Source organism: Giraffa tippelskirchi, chromosome 1 (genome assembly GCF_054371585.1).
Source record: "Giraffa tippelskirchi isolate mGirTip1 chromosome 1, T2T-mGirTip1v1.2.pri, whole genome shotgun sequence".
NCBI lineage: Eukaryota > Metazoa > Chordata > Mammalia > Artiodactyla > Giraffidae > Giraffa > Giraffa tippelskirchi.
In genome coordinates, this window is record NC_137275.1 from 38,191,320 (window position 1) to 38,212,929 (window position 21,610).

Sequence of the window (21,610 nt, forward strand, 5' to 3'; positions counted from 1 at the left end):
TTTTACCTTCAACATATTAATCTGCTCTTACCTCCCTTTCTGTTCTCCAGTCTTGCTCCTGATAGACGTTCAGGCTTCATTTTAAATGTTCCTTCTTGGAATTCTTCCTTGGACACGTAACCCTGGAATGCCATTTCTCTGTATCCAGTAAAATCCTGCACTAACATAGCATTAGCTAACTCCTTGTTTCACTGAAGATTCAAGTTACTTTTAACATACCGATTATTGTTTCTTCACCAACATACTTATCCTTAATATTTAGCACAGTCTATCGTGTGCATGTGTTTAAAGATTTTTGATTGCTTAACTTGAAACTTCCCCTGTTAACCCCTGCTATCTCTTATGCTGATTTTCTATTGCTTAAATTAAATTTACCTTAGGAATTCATTACTTCCTATACACAAGCCATTCACATTCAGCCTGCTTCCACGACCCAGTTGAAATTCACTATAAATTTATTCATTATTTTATGAGTCATATTTTGCTTTTCATAGGAAAAAAGGTATATAAAGCAAGGTGAGTTTGCAGGTACCTAAATTATGTTTTAAATCCAATAAATATTTTTAATATATATAGAAGAATCATGAGACATGATATGTTAATAAATACATTCTAGAGTTTACTGAATTATGATTCAAGGTTTCTGAAACAATACTTAAGTCAATTTTCACCTAACTTTCAGTTCAGTTCAGTTCAGTCACTCAGTCATGTCCGACTCTATGTGACTCCATGGACTGCAGCATGCCAGGCCTCCTTGTCCCTCACCAACTCCTGGAGTTTACCCAAACTCCTGTCTATTGAGTCAGTGATGCCATCCAACCATCTCATCCTCTTGTGGTCCCCTTCTCCTACTGCTCCCAATCTTTCCCAGCATCAGGATCTTTTCCAATGAGTCAGCTCTTCCCATCAAGTGGCCAAAGTATTGGAATTTCAGCTTCAACATCAATCCTTCCAATGAACACCCAGGACTGATTTCCTTTAGGATGGACTGGTTGGATCTCCTTGGAGTCCAAGGGACTCTCAAGAGTCTTCTCCAACACCACAGTTCAAAAGCATCAATTCTTTGGCGCTCAGCTTTCTTTACAGTCCAACTCTCGCATCCATAAATGACCACTGGAAAAACCATAGCCTTGACTAGACAGACCTTTGTTGGCAAAGTAATGTCTCTGCCTTTTAGTATGCCATCTAGGTTGGTTATAACTTTTCTTCCAAGGAGTAAGTGTCTTTTAATTTCATGGCTGCAGTCACCATCAGCAATGATTTTGGTGCCCCCCAAAATAAAGTCTGCCGCTGTCTCCATTGTTTCCCCATCTATTTCCCATGAAGTGATGGGATCTGATACCATGATCTTAGTTTTCTGAATGTTGAGCTTTAGGCCAAATTTTTCACTCTCCTCTTTCACTTTTATCAAGATGCTGTTTAGTTCTTCACTTTCTACCATAAGGGTGGTGTCATCTGCATATCTGAGGTTATTGATATTTCTCCTGGCAATCTTGATTCTAGCTTGTGCTTCCTCCAGCCCAGTGTTTCTCATGATGTACTCTGCATATAAGTTAAATAAGCAGGGTGACAATATACAGCCTTGATGGACACCTTTTCCTATTTGAAACCAGTCTGTTGTTCCATGTCCTGTTCTAACTGCTGCTTCCTGACCTGCATACAGATTTCTCAAGAGGCAGGTCAGATGGTCTGGTATTCCCATCTCTTTCAAAATTTTCACAGTTTATTGTCATCCACACTGTCAAAGGCTTTGGCATAGTCAATAAAGCAGAAATAAATGTTTTTCTGGAACTCTCTTGCTTTTTCGATGATCTAGCGGATGTTGGCAATTTACAAAACTTCTACGTTTAAAATAAGTATTAAAGTATGATTTGTGAAATAAAGTTTATTTCCTAAATATTTTAAAATATTCATATTATTAATACTTGCCTTTAGTTATAAAATTTTAAGAAGTTATAAATTTCTATATACTATCACAAAAAATTTCTTCTGTTCAAGTTGGAAGAAATACCTTGTCATAGAGACAAAATATTATACATATAATCTTTTCTCTCTCAATATTCATCATGATGCAGAAACAAATGAATAAATATGCAAAAGTTTCCTTTTTCATTGGCTACTCCACTTGTATTTAACTGGCTTAGAAAATCTAGCATATTTTCTGATTTTGTGCAGTTCTCTTCTTCTGGTATCTAAAGAACTAGTCAGAATAGAAGAACTACTTGAAGGGGGAAAAATTGCTTTTTTTCACTGATTTTGTTTGTTTGTTTGTTTGTTTAGGGAAGGAAATAGAATTTCTGACTTTAGTATAAATCAAAAGAGAGCTCTCTGTTGACAGCTTACAGTATTCTGACCAATGCTTCAGAAATTTACAGTCCGTAAGTTTCAAAATTCTTTCAAATTTACTGTCCAGCTTTTAAGCCTCTGGAATTTTAAAGTATGATTCTTCTGATTTCAACATCTCATTATTTCTCCCACTTCACTCCCTATAAAATAGTGATATAAGAAAGGATTATCCAAATTTCAAAGCAGTGAAATTTGCTCTTTATGTCAAAGAGGGGAAAAAAAAAAAAGTAACTCAAGTGAAAAATTGGTCAGGATGAAATTTGGTAAAATAGGACTGGATAATCATTAAATACAACCATACATTAAACCTCCTTTTTATATCCTATGGGGTAGAAGAGGTATACCTCCACAGAACAATAGCTCCTAGAAATGCACACAGGGTTCCTACAGGTAGAGCCTCTCACCATGTCCTGATAAGGACAAGGAAAACCATGTCCTGATAAGAACTTCCCTTCCTATCAAAGGATGGATTATGAATATTTTCCACCCACCCACCTCTGCCATAGCTCAAACTCCCACTTTGACTAAGTGACAGCCTATTGCAACAAAGGCGCACCCTGTCCACTTGTGTGTCTCCAGCAATGCAGATGCTACTAGATCCTGTAGAATATGTAGGTCCTATAAAGGTGTCAACCCCTATTCCTATGATGGCTTCTGCAGTGTCTGGACATGGAGTAGGGAACATTTCTACTGATACCTGGTATACAGGTGGGTCTAGATTGTGCAACCTACCCACATGGACTAGAGTTACTACTTAGCCCAACAGTGACACCATCTGGATGGAAATAGGAATGACTCACAGCAGTCAGTGGCTGAACTCAATGGTTTGATCCATCCTGAACCCAGACCATTAATCTTTTGCATTGACAGTTGGGCTATTCTATAGTAGGGGTGGATGATCATCAATAAGCCCCTATCTGGTCAGGATATATGGAAAGTTATTTGGATTTATTTATAAGAACTTCAGGCAATTCTATCTTCCACATCTTGGCTCACAAGGCTCTGACACTCCCTAGCAATCAGAAAGTTGATAACTCCAGCCGATACCAGGTACAATTTCTAGCAACTGACTTTTTAGTAGACTCAGCAGATTGGATGCGTTGGAAGAGCAGCTACGCAGCACTTGAATTGGATGGCATATTGCCAAGGATGCCAGATTGCCGTTGAAATACAGTGATTTAGTTAATACAGCTACTGCATATCCCGTATGTTTTAAATAATACCCAAGGCAACTTCCAGAAGAGTCTGGGTCCATCCGCTTGCAAATTGATTGTGTTATCTCCCTTCTTGTGAGTGTGGGCTCTAAGAATGCCTTCCTTGGTGTGTGTGGACACTCCAAACAGTAAGTAAAGCTCATATTTCCTTCTCTGCTAATATATTTCCTATAAGAATGGGTTTACTTAAAGGGCAGTGTTATTTTTCTGCATTAGATATGGGCATGATCTCCACTTTGGAATTTGTTTGTTTCCTTTTTTTTCTTTTCCAGGAATGAGATATTAGGACCAAAATTTTATCTTTTGTGAGAAGGATTTGGGGTATATGATACCCATATGAATTCTAGATATTAACACAAGCCATACTATACTCCCTACCCCACCTAGTCCCCTTTGACTTCTATCACCATTAGTTTCTCAAAGTACAATTTGTGGACAACCTGACTCTTATTGTAGATTCAACTACAGTCCCCTGAATCAGGATAAACTGAATGAGTGGAATCCTGGTAAACTGCAATGAAAACAAGGGTCCTTTATGATTATGATATTTCATGAAATTTACACAGTTGATTCAGATATGAAATAAAAACATGGTCCCAAGAAAACAAGGTCATGAATTCCATGCTCTAAACCTTCCTTATTTAATATGACAGCCAGTAGCTCTCCCCAGGTGGCGCTCTAGTGGTAAAGAACCCACCTACCAATGCAGATAGACATAAGACATGCAGGTTTGATCCCTGGGTTGGGAAGACCCCCTAGGGGAGGGCATGGCAACCCACTCTGGTATTCTTGCCTAAAGAATCCCATGGACAGAGGAATCTGATGTGTTACAGTTCAAAGGATCACAAAGAATTGGACACAACTGAAGCAATTTAGCACGCACACACACAACCACTAGCTGCATGTAACTATTGAGTATTAAAACGATTTTTGGTGTGTGAAGAGTAGAATTTGTAATTTTATATGATTATAGCCAATTTAAATTTAAAAACTTACATAGTCATAAAAATTTAGATATGTTTTGAGCAACTTGGTTATATGACCCTATTTTTTCAGCTGTGAATTTTGTAAAATTTAAAAACAGATTAAATATTTCTGATAAAAATCTAATATCTGAATTGGTTGATTCAGCACTGTGTGAGTGCACACTGGATTTTGAAGATTTGATGTGAAAAATGTACATGTATTATTTATATTGTGTAATAATAATGTATATAATCTTTATATAGATTGCATATTAAAGTGGCAATATTTTGACTTTATTGGGGTAAAATAAAATATAAATATATAATGTATAAACATTAATAAATATATAGCATACAATTACTATATAATATTGTATTATAACTATACAAACATACACAATAAATAACATATAAATATGTAGGTAGTATATAAATAAGATTTATTACTAAAATTAATTTTCCCTTTTTCTTTGTACTATTTTTAAATTAAAATATGTGACTCACATTTTATTTCTATTTAGTCACTTAGAAGTGGCTTTTAAAAAAATTAAAAATATTTTTTAATGGCTTAAAACTATGAACATCTATTATCTCAAAATTTCCATGGATCAGGATTCTGGACACATATTAGCTGTCCTCTGCTCAGGGTCTCATAGTAGAAGTGTCAGTCAAGCTACAGCATCATCTGGAGGCTGAGAGGGGAAAAAGTCCCCTTCCCAACTCTACCTGGTTGTTTTCAGAATTCATTTCCGTATGGCTGAACAGCTTGAATCTTCAGCTCCTATAGACAGCCCATGGTGCTTTGCCGTGGAAACCTCACCACAGGCAATTCACAAAGTGTCTGCTTGCTTCTTCAAGGCCAACAGAGAAAGAACAGCTTTACTGAGGTGGAGATTCAGGTAACATTTTGACAGGAGTAACATTCTTTCACTTTTTCACCTTTGCTATAAAATGGAACCTAAACATGGCAGAGCCATCCCTTCACCATTGCCATACTGTATGAGTTAGAAGCAAGTCATAGAAGCCAACCACACTCACAAAGAGAGGATCAGACAAAAACACAAACACCAGGAAGCAGACATCATTGCTGGTTAGTGTAGTCTATGCCACAGATCTGTAATATCACCTATCAAATTAGTGTCACTAGGAAACCACATTGTCAGTGGTTATTGCTGAGCTTTACCTTATTGCTGAGCTTTTGTGAGATTAATTGAATTTAACTTTCACAATCCTCTTGGAACAACTTTGCATTACATATAATCATGGATGGAAATTAATGCTAAATATGTAGGAAAAGATAAAACTATTTCCAGCTACTTCACTTGATAGAGTGACAGTTACTGAAAAAGACCATAAAAATAAATATGAATATGTAAGAGATTCTGATCTTAAAATAATTCTGCTATTGAAAGAAAATTAAAGGCCATTTATTTTAGGCAAACTAAGTCTTCTCAAGCAATGGATATGTTTAAGTTGCTTTGCTACTCAATTTTAACTCACCTCTTAGGTACTCTGAATTCATTTTAACAGAATCTTAGGAAATTTGTCTAGAATAATTTTTGTTATTAAGTCAAAAAATCATCTTTGTCCTAATCCTCTTCTGCTGATAGGCATTTTGTGTATTTTTGTATTTTTTTTGAGTTTAATATTTTATATTTGTATCACTTTTACAAAGTCAAGATAAGACATCCTGAGCATGAATATAGTTTATATATATATATATATATATATTTTAAATGGAGGCTAATTACTTTACAATATTGTGGTGGTTTTTGCCATATATTGACATGAATCAGCCACGGGTGTACATGTGTATCCCCATCCCAAATCTCCCTCACACCTCCCTCCCCATCACATCCCTCTGGGTTGTCGCAGTGCACCAGCTTTGAGTGCCCTGTTTCATGCATCGAACTTGGAGGCATCTATTTCACATGTGGTAATATACATGTGTCAATGCTATTCTCTCAAATCATCCCACCCTCGCCTTCTCCCACAGAGTCCAAAAGTCTGTTCTTTACATCTGTCTCCTTTGCTCTCTTGCATATAGGATCATCGTTACCATCTTTTTAAATTCCATATATACATATTAATATACTGTATTGGTGTTTTTCTTTCTGACTTACTTCACTCTGTATAATAGGCTCCAGTTTCATCCACCTCATTAGAAGTGACTCAAATGTGTTCTTTTTTTTTTTTTTATAGCTGAGTAGTATTCCATTGTGCATTGTACCACAACTTTCCTAATAGTATAATTACATTATTCTTGAAGAACGGTACATAATAAATAGAATAACTTTACATGGAACAAAAGACCTGTGGCAAAAATGGCACTTGGTCAAATATTTGAGGATCCCCTGAGATGATGTAGATTCCACAAGCTGGAGAGATAAATGAAATCACAAAAGGACTGGATCTTCTCCTAGAAAGCTGAGATTTCATAGAAAGATTTCAACAATTTCAAGTGTGTATTGTGACAGAAATTCTTGTCAGCTAAAGGAGGCATGGATCACTTGAGTGTGCTTACAAGAGATAGTAAATTGTATTTCCAGTGTCTGATTTCATGAGTGCAGATGAGATGAAGCCTGCGATAGTTTTGATGATTTCTGGGTAGAACTAGGCAGAGCTGAATGCAAATGAGGAGATTGTCAAATAATTAAATTAAACTAATACAATTAATAGATATTCAAGTAAGATATTAACACAACATATATTAACTGGAAAGTAGTATTCCTCTTATTGCATAATATTTCAGTTACAAATTTGTTTTAATTATATAAGTTCTCTAGTTAATTTCTTACTATTGATAATTTTGACCATATTTGGTTATTTATCTAAGTTATGAAGCTTTAATAATTATTTGTAAATTGTATATTTCTATCAAATAAATTAATTGACTAATAGGTAATAGTATAAATTTAATAACAACAAAATTTAATAAAAATCATTATTAATGATTCAGGATACATTTAACAACTGATTTATTTCTGTCAATATGTTAACATTTATTAAAAATAAAATGTGTGTGTGTGTGTGCTCAGTAGTGTCCAACTCTTGTGATCTCGTGGACCATGGAACAACAATTACTGTTCCATAATTTTTTGCTTACAAATGAATTAACATACTGCTGTAGCAAGTTGTAGTTGCTTAATAGATATTTGTTGAATTTAGAAAATGACAAGAAAATATCTTGATAATTTAATGTTTTTTATTTTTTTGGACTGCATTGTGTGGCATATGATATCTTAATTCCCCCATCAGGGATCGAACTCATGCTCCCGGTAGTGGAAGCAAGGAGTCCTAACCACTGAATCACCAGCAAATTCTCTTAATAATTTAATATTAAAAGAAAAAAGGAGACAACAAAATTGAACGTGTGGAATGACATTGTTTTTGTGTATGAATGTTGTGTTTGTGTGTATGAGTGTGCTTGTGCGTGGAGAAAGTCTGGAAGGAGATTCAATGAGACTTGGTGTTATTGGCAAATTTATTTTATTTCTATTTTTCTGTTTTAAAACTCTACATATTATATACTTACATAAAATGTGTTAAATAGTAGCAATATTAAAAACAATTAAATTTAATTTTTCTAATTGAAATAATTTTTATAGGATTGGCATTTTTGTCTCATAGTACTTTCATAGTTTTCATGTCTTGTGTGCCAGATAAGTCTGAATTCTAAATTCTTATAGGGTATTTTCGCTGAAACCTATTTTTCTACAGCATACAAGTAATTCATACTATGGTTTTATGTAAATTAAAGCTAATTTTTAGGCTTGATCAATATATTAGTTTTCTTTGGGGGTGCATTTAAGTAATTATATAAGTCATAGAGAAAATTAATACCCATATTGCCCTTGGCATTACACTTCCTGCTTCTGCTATTTAGTTAAAAATGGATCACATAAATGTTAAATTTGTGCTGTTCTGCTGACAGTGAAACTTAAGGAAAGCCTCCATACTATTAGACTAAACTTAAGAGAGTAAAGCTGAAGAAATTTCTCTATTGTAAGAGAAATGTGAGCTTTGCAGAAAGTAAATTGGCTAGGAGAAATTCAATGAGGTGCCATCTAAAATGTGTAGATAAAGTTAAGAGAGTGCTTTGTAGCACCTGTAAGAAAGCAATTTAGATATTCCTGATGATAGGTCAGATGCCTGGATGCCTAGAAGTAATCTAAATCTGAAGCTCTTGAAGGATATTGAACAGGAACGCTCTGTCTTGAATCATTTTTGTGTTTATCTTTGCTTGTTGATCTGCCATCACTGTTAACTTTTCATTATTTATTGAATCATTCCATTAAAAAGAGTAGAACAAAGAATTAAAACTTCAAAGTCCAAGCAACTCCCATGCACAGCAATTCTCTATGTCCAATATTCATGAGCACTGCTTAATTCGATATTCTATTCCAAATGCAACTAGATTATTTTAATGAAATTGATTTCAAGCCCATACTCATTTATGTTGTGACAGTAGCTCTTTGTTATCCAAATAATTAAATTTCTATATCTAAGTAAATCTTTGGTAAATTATAGATGTTTCAGTCTCTCTCTATATATAAATGATCTATACCTACATACATTCTTTTTAAGTATGAATCCATAAGACTTCCTCATCAACACTTATTATTTACTATCAGCAGGAAGTCTATTAAGCCACTTACATGAATTATCTAATTCAATCCCTGCAAGCACCTAATGAGCTAGATACTATCAACCTTATTTTAAAAGTAAGGAGACTTAAAGATCACTGAACTTGCCCACACTTTGAATTAACAATGAGCAAAGCTGGTATGTGAACCCAGTTTTCCTTAGGCTAAAACCAAAAGTGAGTTAATGACTTAAATGTGAAAAATAAAATTGTAAGTATATTATAACATACAAGAATTTTTTCTTTTAAGTTTAAGATGGCTTTCAAAAGCACAAAATATGTTGTAAGGAAATACAATAATGGATTTGACAGCAAAATAATCTTAAATGGCTTGATAAAAAATAAATCTTAAGCTACAAAATAATTAGTGTCATATGTGGTGAATAGCAACATGGTAAACATAAAAGGAACCAAAGTAATCAATTAAAAAAAGCACTCAATAGAAATAAGGACAGAGATATGTATAAGACATTTACTAAAGAAGAAATACCAATATAGCATTAATCTATATAACGGTGTTGAAATATCTAGTAATTAAAAATGTGTCATGCTGTGCTAAGTCACTTCAGTCATGTTCGACTCTTTGCAACCCACAGCCTCCCAGGCTCCTCTGTCCATGGGATTCTCCAGACAAGAATACTGGAGTGTGTTGCCATGCCCTCCTCCAGGGGATCTTCCAGACTCAGGGATCCAAACTGCATCTCTTATATCTTCTGCATTACAGGCAGTTTCGTAATCACTAGTGCCACCTGGGAAGCCCAATTAAATATGTAAGCTGCTTTAAAATTTAAAAATCATTTTATAATCTATGGAAGGGCAAATATCTCTTAAAGAAGGATAGAGAGACAAAAACATTTATAAAGTTTGTTTTCAAAGAACTGGAAAAAAAACAATCCAGGCTTTAAAAGCACTAGTCATCAAATTTAAAAAACAAAAACAGTTATTGAATTGTTTTCAAAACATAACAGAATTATGAAATATCTTCACTGGAAATTGATCAATAAATATAAGGAAGTAATGAAGTTACTGAAACATGTTAATCACAGTTTTGAAAATATTTATATCAATATAGATATGAAAACCTATATGCCAAGAGATAACTATAGTTAATACCAGTTAATTATTTTCTGACTATTTTATATTGAACACTTATTTGTTTCTTAAACATAAATAGATGAAAAATATATTAAAAATTCTGTTAGAAGTGTGACAATTAGATCTAGTATAACACTAGATTCTCTAGTCTTGCTAAAATTTAAGCTATAATTTAATTTCCAAAAGTTTAAATAATGAAAACTGTATTTTGAAGTATTCTTTACTTTATTCAAATCACTGTTTGAGGATTTCAGACTGAATATGAACGTATCCTTTAGGTTAAATAATCTTTTCCAACATTACTGTCTCTTAAAGAAAATGTAAAAACTTTTAGATTTTCTTATGTCCCATAAAAGATGCTATTTTAGTTCTTGCTAGGCTAATAATAGGGTTTTTTTTTAAGCTTTAGTTTCCTTTTTATGCTTATAGTGAAAATAGTGAATAAGCAGGCAAAAATTTAGCTTTTTGACAAAGAATATCCTGCATTTATCATTAGAAGTAGGAAACATGAAGCTCAAGTGCCTAATAAGGACTCGATAGAACAGTCTTTTATAATAGCAGAAACATCCTGTTTGAGAGCACAAGGACAGGCTCTCCTCACACCATATCAAGAATAATCACATGCTTTCACTCTTCTCTAACTCTGTGAACTTTTTCCTCTCCAGCTCTTCACATATCTTTTTTGTTACTTATCTTCATTTAACCTAATTGGGCAAATAAATGCATTGTACCATAACATCAAAAATGGTGCACATCTTCTCTATAAAATATTAAAGTATATTTTGTCCTTGATTTTCCATATTATGTGCCTAAAATTACATATACATTCCAAAAAAAGAAGTTAATTGTATTTCAGAACATTGTTAGTAATGTGTAGCTAAAATTAATATTTTCTGACTCATAATTTTCCAAATCTGCTGTTTCTATTATCTTTTCTAAAAATAGTCAATGTTGACATAATACATCTAGCTGTTCAAACTAGAGAGCTTAGAGTGACCCTTGACAAAAGTCTAACTCATTTCTCCAGAGGGCCAACAAAACCTTTACCATTGGGCTTCCTTCTGTTACCACTGTCATGTCTGTAGTTGAGATGCTCCTCAATTTCATATTGAAATACTGTATTTCATGTATAGGTGTGTAATATATATATATATAAAAATATATATATAAATATATATATATGCCCACCATTTATTTTTCAAGCATGTAAATCAATGTCTTCACTTTCATATTAAAAAAATCTGTATTATTCCTAGCAGAAAGTAAAATACACCTTTTTATTCTAAGTCGAATATCTTATCCCTCCCCCTCAAACTCTGAAACCAATAGATCACCACTTCATGGTTGACACAGATAGAATCTTTTAACTACTACTCTAGTCCACCTCTTTCTTGTAACCTCTTTGCCACACTCTTCGATCAGTGTTCTTCAAGGGGAGAAGGAGCTGGGGCACACAGTGGGGTGAAAGAAAGTGTTTGCCCCCACAGGACATTTAACAGAGACTGCAGACATTTTTGGTTGTCAAAACTTGGTGTGGAAATGATATTGACATCTAGTGCATCTAGTGAGTAGTAGCCATGGATACTTGCAGAGGGGCGTGGCAACCCACTCCAGTATTCTTGTCTGGAGAATCCCATGGACAGAGGACCCTGGCTGGCTACAGTCCATAGGGTCCCACAGAGTTGGACATGACTGAAGTGACTTAGCACACATGCACAGCCATAGATACTTCCAAACATCTGTCAATGCACAAGACACCCTCCATAGCAAAGGATTATCCAGTCCAGGATATCAATAGTACTTGGGTTGAGAAACTCTACCTTAGATCAAGCCATCTTTAACTGTCATCTAGATAACAGCAACAATCTGATAATTCATCTTTTTCCATCAATCATTTTTAACACTGCAACTAAAATGACCTTTCTATAACTTAATATGAGCTTTGTATTTTGTAATAGGCTAAATGGCACCCCAGTGCCATTTTCCAGTACTCTTGCCTGGAAAACCCCATGGACGGAGCAGCCTGGTAGGCTGTAGTCCATGGGGTCACAAAGAGTCGGACACGACTGAGCGACTTAGCAGCAGCAGCAGCAGCAACCTGTTAGCTGTTCCTGAGCATGAGGTATGAAAAGGCTTACAAGCTTCTTCAAGATTTGGTTCCTGATTTACTCTAGTTTCTTATGTCATCCTTTTCCTTTTTTCATACTAAGCTTCAGCCCTACTAAAGTTCAGGTATTTCCCGTTCCTTGAATATCCATCCTCCCTCTACATTGCCTGGTTTCATGCTGTTAACAGCCTTTAACGGGCTGTTCCCTCAAGCTTATACTATGACACTCAACTGTCAAGCCTTGTTTGCTTAGGAGAAGTACCTGCTGCTGAGAAGTGGAATATAATCAAGAATAGGCACAGTAACAATTGTATCACTAGAGTTTTTGAGAGAACAGTTTGGGCTCTGTCGAGACCTAAAACGTAGTCTATTTTCTACTGTAAGTTTCAAGAGCTGTTTGGTTTTCTTTGTTTTTGCTACAATACTGTTTTGTTTAACAGACTATAAGAACATTGAGTGCAGTCTTCTCCCCATCTGTTTTGGCCCTGGAACCTGGAGTTACCCCACTGGGACTGGCTAAGGAAGATACACTTCCCTTCATATGCAGGGTCCCTAGGAACCTGTGTGGGTGCCAAGCTGCAAGCAAAAGTGGAGAGTCATGTGTGCGTTGGACATAGTCCATCGATTTAATAGCCAGAAAATCACAGAATAATAGTGAAAAAGATGACGGGTTTAGAGACACCAATAACTCCTCCTGCCAAACTTTGAGCTAGAAGGAAAAACCAATAGGAACAAAATTTGGGGTGATATTAACTGGAATAGGGAAAATAGGGAATAATTTTTTTTTTTCCTTTATCTTGTTTGACTTCAAGATGCTGGCATGAGAAACACATCACTTAAATATCAATGCTTATATTTTTAATTTTAAAGTGTTTTTATGACAAACAAAAATCAATTATTTTGTCAATCTTTGTTAAGAGTAAAAACATTCCACTGGCTGCAAAAGTAGAATCCACATTTTTCTTACGTCATACTGCTTGATTTTTGTTGACACTACTGCCTAATTTCTCAAATTTAGTTTTAAATTGTCTTATCCAGTCAATCCAAGTAACTACATAGCAGGTTGGACACCTCTTTTTATGATACTGTGGAAATAAAAATCATGAAAATATACATCAGCAATTTTCATACTAATTTTTAGTAATTATTATTTCCTTTTAATTTCAAATAAAAAAAAAGAAAACTCAAACATGTTATTCCTTAGAAAACTCTTCCCTCATAAAAAATTCAGTTTCAAGGAATCTGATGTTTCTTCCAGTTATCCATGGTAAAAATAATTGCTTTAGAGTGGAGAAAAAAAATAAGTTTTTATCTTATTGACGTATTGAAAAAAGGAAATGAAATGAGTTTAGGTTGATAAAAAGTCATTTTCAGAAAATGTATAAGTCAATTTTTTAATCACTAAAACCAAGCATCTCTAGATGATTGTATTTAACTCTTCTATCTTTTAAAATTATTCCTTTGATAAAAGTAGGCACCTCAAAAGCACTCTCAAAGCCCACAGGAGCATTTTTTCTCACTTATAATGCCTACATACATTGTATATTTATGTTTTGTTTTATTGTGTATTAGAAAGGGTTGGAAATACCAGGTTTGAAAGAGAAGGAACCATTAGATATGTTTTATTATTTGCAGCACAAGTATTTAAAATCACATCACTGCCTGTCTTAAAAATTCTAATTAAAATAACACAGAAACTTCATTCTAGTTTTATCCTATTAGAAAAGAAATTTATCCAAGGATATTCAGAAATTAATCTATCTAATAGTAGGTTAAATCATATTGGGTAAGAAATAGAATATAGTACAGGGAAAAACCTGACATTTTTTAAAATTGTGTGCACTTAAACTGTGGAGTCACACAGAAAGAATGCATAGTAAGAAATGTATTACCAAATAAAATATGAATGAGATAGTTTTGATATTAGATATGAAACACAGTGAAGGAATTATTTGGAAGCTTTAAATTTCAAAACATTCATTTCTTTTTTATACACTAGATGTTGGGGATACAAAGAAATATAATTCTCATCATGAAGGAGCTCATATCATAGTAAAGAAAATGTGAGTTTGTAATAACTGAGATAAAGTGTACTAAATATTACAATGAAAGTTTTGTAAAAGATGATGGAATGCAGATTAAAGAAGTTATTATTAAAATTTCTATTAGATGGGGAAGGGAGTGCTAGTGTTGAAGAACCTAAGGTGAGATGGAATTCACCTGGAATTTAGAAGAGGCCAAGGAACTATGGGGCCGTATTGGCAGAGGTTAAGCATGAGCAGCTTCCCTGGTGGCTCAGTGAGTAAAGAATCCACCTGCCAATGCGGATGACCTGAGTTCGATCCCTGGTTTGGGAAGATCCCCTGGAGAAGGAAATGGCAACCCACTCCAGTGTTTTTGCCTGGGAAATCTCATGGAGAAAGGAGCCTTGCTGATTACAGTCCATGGGGTCACAAAGAGTCGGACATGACTGAGTGACTAAACCACCACCACCATGCTTTTGACTGTAGTGTTGGAAAAGATTCTTGAAAGTCCCGTGGACTGCAAGGAGATCCAACCAGTCAATCATAAAGGAAATCAGTTCTGAACATTCACTGAAAAGACTGATGCTGAAGCCAAAACTCCAATACTTTGGCCACCTGATGCGAATAACTGACTCACTAGAAAAGACCCTGATGCTGGAAAAGATTGAAGGTGGGAAAAGGGGAGGACAGAAGATGAGATGGTGGGATGGCATCACCGACTGGATGAACACAAGTTTGAGCAAGCTTCGGGAGTTGGTGATGGACAGGGAAGCCTGGCATGCTGCAGTCCATGGGGTTGCAAAGAGTTGGACACGACTGAGTGATTGAACGGAACTGAATTGATCAAGCATGAGCAAGGTCAGAGAAACAGCGGAACTCAAGAGAGAAATCAGGAGACGCATAGGGTTTAATGTGTTGGTGGGGCAGAATTTGTTACTAGAGAGAAGTTGGAGATTTATTTGAGATCATGTTTGAATAGGCTTTAGGAGTCATATAAATATTTTGGAGTTTATTGCATGAATAATAGAGTGTAGTGGTTTTTTTTTTTTTTTAAGTGGCATGTGAAATGCTTGTTTAAGAACTTAACTCTTGTGGTATGGGAGTGAGATGCAATATTGGACAGAGAGGCTAATATCAAGGATAGCAGCTAGGAGTCAGTCACTGTTATTTAGGCCAAGGACAGAGTAGGACTGATGGGAAGCAATGTCATTAGTTAACAGAAGAACATATTTGGAAAGCTGAATAAGCAAATATGATGGCTTGTTGATGGGGAGGCTGATGGTTGAAAGATGAGAAGGAATCAAAGATAGCACCAAAGAGCTGGGTTTTTCTGACATCCGGTCCTGGAAAACTATGTATTCTTCTAATCTCAGATACTACTTATGAATACATTGGATAACTTCACATTTTTTTTATAATTTAATTTCTCCTTCTGTGTTGTGTCTACAATTTATAGATGCTTCTGTTGTGCTAATCACATTGGATTGTCCTTGTTTAGACCTCTCTCAGGAGGGATGGAGGTAATAAGTGAAAATAAGCAAATTACTGAAAAAATCTAACTGAAATTATTCAAATGATCAAATAAAAACATACCATTAATGCTGTTAAATTAAAAATTAAATAAAGACCAAATTTACATCTGATATTCAGTTTCTAAATCTAGGAAGCATAGAGAGCAGAAAGAATTAGTGGTAGAAGATTATTTTTAAAAGTGTATTATAGCTATGAAAAAAATTTTGTTCTTAAGGATATCAGTTGAATGTGCAGAGATTAAATTGTCATGAAACTAATTAATTATTCATCCATCTGCAGATATATTAATATCTTTACTACTTAAGCACATAAACTCTTCTTATTTTATCATGAAATACCTTTAAAAGTAACAGTTATGTGATGATTTTAAAAGGAATATATGCTTACTAAAAAAATTTGAAGCTGAAAAATATATAAAAGAAAATAGAATTAAATGTAATCCCACCATAATACATAGCCTTTATTCAGTTCAGTTCTGTTCAATCACTCAGTTGTGTCCGACTCTTTGCGACCCTGTGGACTGCAGCACGCCAGGCCTCCCGGTCCATCATCAACTCCCGGAGTTTACGCAAACTCATGTCCATTGAGTCAGTGATGCCATCCAACCATCTCATCCTCTGTCATCTCCTTATCCTCCAGCCCTCAATCTTTCCCAGCATCAGGGTCTTTTCAAATGAGTCAGTTCTTTGCATTAGGTGGCCAAAGTATTGGAATTTCAGCTTCAACATCAGTCCTTCCAATGAATAAGGACTGATCTCCTTTAGGATGGACTGGTTGGATCTCCTTGCAGTCCAAGGGACTCTCAAGAGTCTTCTCCAACACCACAGTTCAAAAGCATCAATTCTTTGGCATTCAGCTTTCTTTACAGTCCAATTCTCACATCTATACATGACCACTGGAAAAACCATAGCCTTGACTAGACAGACCTTTGTTGGCAAAGTAATGTATCTGTTTATTAATATGCTGGTTGGTCATAGCTTTCCTTCCAAGGAGCAAGCGTCTTTTAATTTCATGGCTGCAATCACCATCTGCAGTGATTTTGAAGCCCAAAAAAATAAAGTCAGCCACTGTTTCCCCATCTATTTCCTATGAAGTGATGGGACTGGATGTCATGATCTTAGTTTTCTGAATGTTGAGCTTTAAGCCAACTTTTTCACTCCTCTTTCACTTTTATCAAGAGACTCTTAGTTCTTCTTCACTTTCTGCCATAAGGGTGGTGTCATCTGCATATCTGAGGTTATTGATATTTCTCCCAGCAATCTTGATTCCAGCTTGTGCTTCCTCCAGCCCAGCGTTTCTCATAATGTACTCTGCATATAAGTTAAATAAGCAGGATGACAATATACAGCCTTGACATACTCCTTCTCCTATTTGGAACCAGTCTGTTTTTCCATGTCCAGTTCTAACTGGTGCTTTCTGACCTGCATACAGATTTCTCAAGAGACAGGTCAGGTGGTCTGGTATTCCCATCTCTTTCAGAATTTTCCAGTTTATTGTGATCCACACAGTCAAAGGCTTTGGCATAGTCAGTAAAAGAGATGTTTTTCTGGAACTCTCTTGCTTTTTCAGTGATCCAGCAGATGGTGGCAATTTGATCTCTGGTTCCTCTGCCTTTTCTAAATCCAGCTTGAACATCTAAAAGTTCACCATTCACGTATTGCTGAAGCCCGGCTTGGAGAATTTTGAGCATTACTTTGCTAGCGTGTGAGATGAGTGCAATTTTGTGGTAGTTTGAGCATTCTTTGGCATTGCTTTTCTTTGGAATTGGAATGAAAACTGACCTTTTCCAGCCCCGTGGCCACTGTTGAGTTTTCCAAATTTGCCGGCACATAACATTTCATCAGTGATTCTTATTGATCTTTGTTTATTTTCCTGTTTTCTTGTATTTGTATATATATATGTGTGTATATATATACATATACCTCTTTATTGATACATTATTAATAATTTGTTAATTATCGTGACTACATATCCCCCAAATATTGTCACTTTTCTTAAGATTCCACATTATGTTACAAAAGTGTGTTGTGATTTAGAAATTTCTTAGGTTTTTTTTTGTTTGTTTTAAATTATAGGCAAAATTGCCACAAATGTCACAGTGACTGTTCATATAAGTCTCTATACCTGGTTGTTTTTGTGGGTGATATTTAAAACATAGATAAGAAAAAGGGAATCAAGCTAAAAGAAAATTTGAGTAATTGAAATATTCTAAAACTTTAGTTTGAAAGTTTGTAGCATATCATTTTAAAATACATAAGGGTTTTGATGTCTGATCATGACAAATAAAAGTCTAAAAATGCATGTGAATAATTTTCAAATTGTTCTGATAAGTGGGAAAATTGTCACTGAAATTTATAGTCAAGAATTGGTTCCCTGGAGAGAGCATCTTATATTTGCATCTCTTTTCTCTATAACCAGTTGGGCAAAAAATAGCCCTCTTAGAACTTAATATTTTTATTATTATTGTTTCCATAAATGTGGAAAATGTAACAATATTTAACTTTTTGTGACAATTTTGATTATTAAATAAATAAGCAGAAACAGAAGCTTTTCTTAGCTTATAAACAAAATGTAGGCTAATGTACCTATTTCTATCCCCTCATGTTCTTCTCCGCAGTAAAGTTTCACTTAATTTAATTATTCAAATATGTTGAATGGTATTATTATACTTAAATATCTAAGTGAATTTAATTATACATTGATTTCTATTCTTATTGTTTTTAAACATATTATTTCTGTTAGACAAATTTCAATGTTACCAGCATTAGCAGTCCATTGTGAGAAATGTCAGGTATTAGAAAGTTGGTTTAGAAAAATGGTTTGGGGCAAAAAGATGCCTTTACTATAGAATTTCTAAATAGAACCTACCAGCTTGTGCTTTAATTAAATCACAAATGTGTTTTTCCTTCGAGTATTAAGTATTAACAGGTGGTGAATTGTTGGATTAGCAAAGCTGTATATGGGGGTAAGAGGGAGAAAAGGTAGCCATTTTTCCATAATGTTTTTATTAAATTTTAATTCATTTATACCACTTAACACACATATACATACATAAACCATGTTCTCTTATATCCTGTCTTTTTTGAAAACAAGAGTACTAGATAGACATTTTGAAATTACCCAGAGTTACATCTTATGTAGAAGATGGCCAATAGTTTGAAAAGCCTCCCTGAGGCTTTTATTAACACACTGCTAGATCTCTGTAACTGCATGGGGAGATGTTGCCAGTGGTCCAGCTGGCCAATTTATTGAAACCAGGACAAAACCCCAGTTTCTATTTAATTATCTGTGACATTGCTACAACCCTAAGAAATTGGGTTGCCTGGTAATTTTGCTGCATTGCTGAATCTGTTACAAAGTGAAAATGGTGAATTCAAGAAATTCATTGAGTTACAGGCCTGGAATGAAACTTTAATGGCTACTTCATTCATCTCCCTGCCTTAATCCTAGGTTGGCAGTAAAGTAATACCAAGAAGATAGACATCTTATTTTTATCTTTAAGGAATGAGAATCTGCAATCTTATTTCGAACCCAAGTCTCACATCTCTTCATCATCTCAGCCAGAGAGTTCTTCCAAGCATCTGTGCAAGGTTTAGCCAAATTAGTATTTATTACTTCTCATTGAAAATGGATTGAATTTTCACTCGTTTAACATCCTGAAGATGTGATGTCTATTACCAGAATAAAAGTGAATATGTCCATTCAATTTTTCTTATACTCTTGCTATTTAAACTATTTTTTGTGATGTGGGGAAGTTCCAAATACCATTGACTGTCTCCTGAACCCTGTGTTTTACCAAAGCCAGTTTATTTTTGAGATGGAGAATTATTTGAATAATCTAGGCTGCATCTCAGTGATAGTCTTGTCTTTTCTTGAAACACTACTAGACAATCCAGTTTTTGAAATAGCTACCTAAATTAAACACCATTCATGATCACATCTACTTTTTAAATTTATCAAACTACATGAATTTTAATTGAATTCCCTTAGGGCACTGCCCTGCCCAATTTGAGCTCAATTCATAAATATAGTGTACACATCTATTTATTTTGTCTATTTTAAAATTCTTTCCTGGTATGTTTTGCATTGAATTGCCGTCTGATATCTGAACTAGAAAAACAGATTACTTAACAATAGCTGCTACTTTTAGAAAGCAAAAATTGTAAAAAGTATATTGCTGAGTGGCCACATCAAGAGTTCACAATTCTCTTACCCTTAAATCACAATAATGTTTCCTACAATTTAGAAATATAATGAAACATGCCATTCTAACTAAGGGGGTCTGTATTTCACTTTTGAAAATGTTTGTGTCAAGACACAAAAAGAGAGATAACCAAGAGAAAAATTGAATATACCTCCATTATTTCCCCTGGAAGTGCACACACACAATGATACTCATAAAAAAATTACCCCCTGGGAACAGATTTTGTGGCATCATTGCTTCTCTGGCCATGGAAATTAAAATATGTAGAATCCACAACAATGTGCAAGGACTTAGGAAACATAAACAATAGAAACAACAAAAGCAATGTAAAATAATGAACTGAAACCTGATAAATAAAAGTGAAAATTGTGACCTGGTAAATATGTGACAGTAACATAGTTACTTCCTTCCATGAAACTGGATATGGCTTAAGAAGCTAAGCAAATTAAGAAGAGTTTAAGATGCTTTCAACTACTATGAAGGAAAGAAACCATTCGGTGCACACAGATTGTATTATTTGTTTTAACCAGTGTTTGCTCCAATGTTGTTTGGTTTCATCTAGACCTCTTGGATAGAAGAGATCTTTCTGGAAAGGCAGAAATTAAGCCAAAGAGTCATGAATCACTGAAAGATAAGTTGAGCATGTGCTCTTCTTTCCTGCTTGTTCATAGGAAGGCAACCATGATGAATCCAGGTAAAGCCAACAAATGAAGATTTCAATGTCTGCAAATATTCTCTTTAACAGAAGGCGGTGGAAGAAATTGTCTATGTAAATTCATGCATGATATCGTAGGTTGTGAGGGGAAGGGGAGGGACAGAAATTAATTACTCCCTGAAAAATTAAAACTTCATTACCAAGACAAGACCCTGATTTGTGTGATGACATCATAGAGAATTGCATACATTTTGGTAGAGAATCTGGGGGGGTTGGGTCTAAAGAAGCTGTGATGAGGTATGTTTTATCAACTCCTGTTCTTTAAGGCTACCACATGGACATTAAATTTCTATATCCTTGGCTAAATTGACAATGTGTAATCTGGAGTGTTTTCTTTTTGCCAATCTATTGCATCATAATATTTTTGTTGATCAATTGCTCAGTCATGTCCAGCTCTTTGTGACCCCATGGACTGCAGCATGCCAGGCTTCCGTGTCCTTCACTGTCTCCTGGAGTTTGCTCATACTCATGTCCATTGAGTCAGTAACGCCATCCATCCAACCATCTCATCCTCTGTTATCCCCTTCTCCTCTTACAATATCACACATGCTAAATAAGAATTTGTATAAATGTGGCAAATGCTGCATATTAAGTCAATGATAGTATATTATAAAAAATATAAAATAGTTTAAACATAAGGAAATGTGAGCTAGATGTGTGTGTATGTGTGTGTGTGTGTGTACTTAAAATCCAGTGCCAAATGCACAATCATCTGATGTGATAAAATATGTATGAAAGATTTTCAAACTCCTTAGAAGAAAA

General features: G+C 34.7%; 1 protein-coding gene across 1 annotated transcript in view; it reads left to right on the plus strand.

Annotated features, from left to right (window-relative positions):
• The window catches only part of LOC145513035 (uncharacterized), a 266,458-nt gene that overhangs the window by 192,707 nt on the left and 52,141 nt on the right, over positions 1 to 21,610 (plus strand). The window lies entirely within an intron of this gene.